Source organism: Lactuca sativa, chromosome 5, assembly GCF_002870075.4.
Source record: "Lactuca sativa cultivar Salinas chromosome 5, Lsat_Salinas_v11, whole genome shotgun sequence".
Taxonomy (NCBI): domain Eukaryota; kingdom Viridiplantae; phylum Streptophyta; class Magnoliopsida; order Asterales; family Asteraceae; genus Lactuca; species Lactuca sativa.
The window spans coordinates 265,186,538-265,190,324 of NC_056627.2; the positions used below are offsets into that span (position 1 = coordinate 265,186,538).

The window sequence follows — 3,787 nt, forward strand, 5'->3', positions numbered from 1 at the left end:
TGCGCGCCTCGTGGGTTATTTTCAGTTTTGCTAGGAAGTTCGCCCGGTGACCTTTGGTTGATTTGTTAAGCAAGTTGCCCAAGTTGTGTCTCTATATTGTGAATAGATGCTTGCTGGTTCCTTAACATGGTTCTTGTTTCTTGAATTGTAGCATCATAGTCACTATGTCTTTTTTCTGAAGCAGCTACAAATTTTGTGAGCATTTCTTCCAAGCTTGGCTTCCTTTCTTTCACCGGTTCCTCCTTTTGGTAGAACCCTCTCCCTTTTTGCCTAAACCTTTCCTCCTTGGCTTTCTTGTACTCTTCATAAGGGAGCCAATCTTTCTTTTGTTTTCGCCAGTCTTCATCATATCGGTCTCCACTTGAGTAACACACTTGCGCCTTCTTGTTGCCATTTTCATCTAAATCACAATCTCTAGTGAGGTGAGGCCCATTGCAGTTTTCACAACCCACCCGAATAGCATGGATTGTTTGATCCATTTTATCCATCCTCCTATCCATGGTTTTTAGCATAGCCATGACCGCGGATAAGTCTTCAGTAGCTGCATAGGCAGCTCCCCTAGTGACATCATGCCTAGGGTTGTGGTATTCTCTAGAGTGTTTAGAGAATTCTTCAATCAATTCTTTGATCACCGGGGGTGGCTTCTTTGTGAGCGGGCCTTGCAAGTCTAGTAACTGCCTAGTTGTGACATTGACTCCATCATAGAAGATGGACACTTCTTGCTGGCTGTTAAGGTCATGGTGTGGGCAGTTTCTTAGTAAGCTCTTGTACCTTTCCCAAGCTTCATATACAGACTCTCCAGCTTGTTGTTCAAAGTTAGCAATGGCCTTCTTCAACTTGGCTATCTTGGAAGGTGGGCAGAAGTGATCAATGAATTCTTCTTTCATCTTGGCCCAAGTGGTGACTGATCCGGGGGGAAGTGACTTGAGCCAGTCTTTTGCAGCACCTTTGAATGTCACCGGAAGCATACGAAGTAGTTGAGTCTCGCGGGGCACATTTGGAACATTGAAGTAATCAGCTACATCATTGACTTCATCCAAATGTTTGTAGGCATCTTCATGGTCTTTTCCATAAAAGGGTATTTCCTTAAGTAAAGCTAGGATATGACCCTTTAGCTCGAAGGTAGCAGTTGCGGGAATTGCGGGTTGCACAAGTCCCGGGCCAGTGTCGTCTCGCATCCTCTTCTTCCATTCTCCCATAGGGATTTCATCAATGTTAGCCATTGTGACAGCTAACTCTTCCTCGGATTCGGTTTTGTGCTCGTATGTCGGGTCCTCTTCTTCTTCGGTCTCGTACTCGATATCTTCCTTAGCCGGTTCGTCGATTACTAAGGAAGCGTTGGATGCTCCTGATTTGCTGCTCTTCTTTTTCCCAAAAACAGTCTTCAAGTTGGACAAGGGTGATTTCTTTGGTGTACTTGAACTATCCACGTCCTTTCCCTTGTTTCTTTTCAATGCGGTTTCGGGATCTTCAAAAGGGGGTACCAGCGGGGTGTTTGATCCTCTGGTCATGAAAGTCCTGAAATAAACAGAATAAAAGCGTAAAAAGAACAAAAAAATGAACTAAAAAAAATTAAAATTTACTGCTAAATAAACTGCTACTCGCCGAGTCGGTGCGATTGCACTCGGCGAGTATCAGTGATATTTTGAAAAAATTCTAAATTTAATACTAAACTAAAAAAGATGCTAAAACCTAATTACTAATTACTAAATTGCAATAAATGAACTTTATGCAAGTAAACTCACACAAAGGATCGAAAAAATTAGGAATTAGATTAATTATTTAGAACCGTTCCCCGGCAACGGCGCCAAAAACTTGATGTGTGTAAAATGCACTTGTTTTATCCCTACCTTTAATTAATAAATTTAACACACAAAGGCAGTGAACCTGTCTTTTAGTGGTATAGATTAGTAAGTAAGGTGTCAAACTCAGGGAACGGGAAATTAAACTAATAACTAATTTTACCTAAACAACTAATAAAAGTAAAGGGGGTTTTCTTCTAGTTTTGCAAGACTAGAAACTTAGGCACACTAAATTAACTAAATAACTAAAGCAACAACTATTCACCAAGTTTGATAAAGATGTTTCTATTTAGGTTCAACCAATTCACTCCTATGGTTATTTGTATTTATGATAGATTAATTGCTATTGGTTACCAATTATAATGGTTAGGTTCATGTTCATTACTCCTAACCCTTAGACAATTAACTAATTTAAGCGGTGATCAAGTGTTTAAACTAATTAATTCCCTAGATTAATGGTTTGGATTAAATAAGATTTGTAATGGTCAATTAAGTTATTAATTCAATTAACCTCTTGTTTGATGGTTTCTCAAACAAGCTCACACATTAATCTTCCTATTGTCTTATTAATCTTAGTTTCATAATCATTACTTCTAAGCATATGGTTTAGTGTTCACATAGACATATGAGGTTAACAACTAAGAGATGTTCATGCAGCCTAATTGTCTTCAAATTAACAGAAAATAGTAGTGATTAATGCATAAGGTTCTTTAACAAACTTAATTTAATAAATCACCAATAAACAATCAAACAAAAAATAATAGTTAAACCATAGGAGTTCCTTGGTATTCCCCAAACAGAAACAAAAACGAAATTAGTTCATAGTTGCAGTAGAAACAAACATAAAAACAAGGTTTTCTAGATCAAACATATTCAATTCTTAAATCTAAGTGGTAGGATTAACCTAATTGCTTGAATTCTTCAAAAGATCGAAGCTTAGGGTTCCTCAGCGTCCTTTTGGGCTCTTAATCGCAGCTTGACCTTCAAAAATCGCCAGGAATGTCTTTCATTCGGATAAAGGTTCGATTTTTATAGATATCTCAAAACAGGGGGTACTCGGCGAGTATATATGTCCTACTCGCCGAGTAGGTGTATAGTTATCCGTCTTGGATCAGGAATCGTAGCTATCTTCTGAAACATTCACGTGTACTCGCCGAGTAAAGTCGTCTACTCGCCGAGTAAATGGTCTTTTGTCACTTATTTTCATTCTTTGATCTTCAATTGCTTCTCCTTGCTTCCTTTTACTTCCAAGCATATCTTCTGGACTGAAAACAAAATTCAAAACATTTTAAGTACCTTTTGTCCACATTATTCACATAATTAATTAAAAATGATTAAGAATATGTACTAAATAATTAACTAGTTATGCACATATCATTCATAGCATTGCATTGCATTGTGATCTAATTTTACATGCATTTTGCATTTTTGGGACAAAACAAGGATCTATCTACTTTTCACTATTTTTGTGGATGTTTATGATGGGTTTTATAGGTTACAAAATTCATACTTAACCCTAACATTCACATACAACCTAATAAAATCTATGTTTTCATTATTGAAAGCTATAAACTATGAACATAAAAAAGAACCTTATGGAAACCCTGGAAATTTCGAAATACATAAAAGGTTAGGGTTTATATACCTTATAGTTATTGTTGTAAATAACTAATCAAAACCTTCTTCGAAAGCTCTTGGAAGCAATAACCAAAAATAACATGCCTCTAATGGTTCACACCCAAACCTTAATGACTAGGAAACTTGAAGATAGAGGATAGGGGAGGTATAATTTCGGCTATGCTATAGAGAGAAGTGATGTTCGAAAATCACAATGTTAGGATGCTTATTTATAGCTGGTAGAAAAGCCCTAAATAACCTTAATTTGAATATAATACTATTATTTCAAATTAGGTAATTAACCAATCTTATAATTATCTAGTTTCCTTATTATCCATACTATCTATATCGAATATTCCAGAGACCCT

The 3,787-nt window shown here is 36.7% G+C and overlaps 1 non-coding gene across 1 annotated transcript; it reads left to right on the plus strand.

Annotated features, from left to right (window-relative positions):
• Positions 1-732: 732 nt before the first annotated feature.
• On the plus strand, positions 733-839 carry LOC111878822 (small nucleolar RNA R71). The gene has a single exon (XR_002845946.2). It is a non-coding gene; the product is annotated as a small nucleolar RNA R71 (small nucleolar RNA).
• Positions 840-3,787: the final 2,948 nt, after the last annotated feature.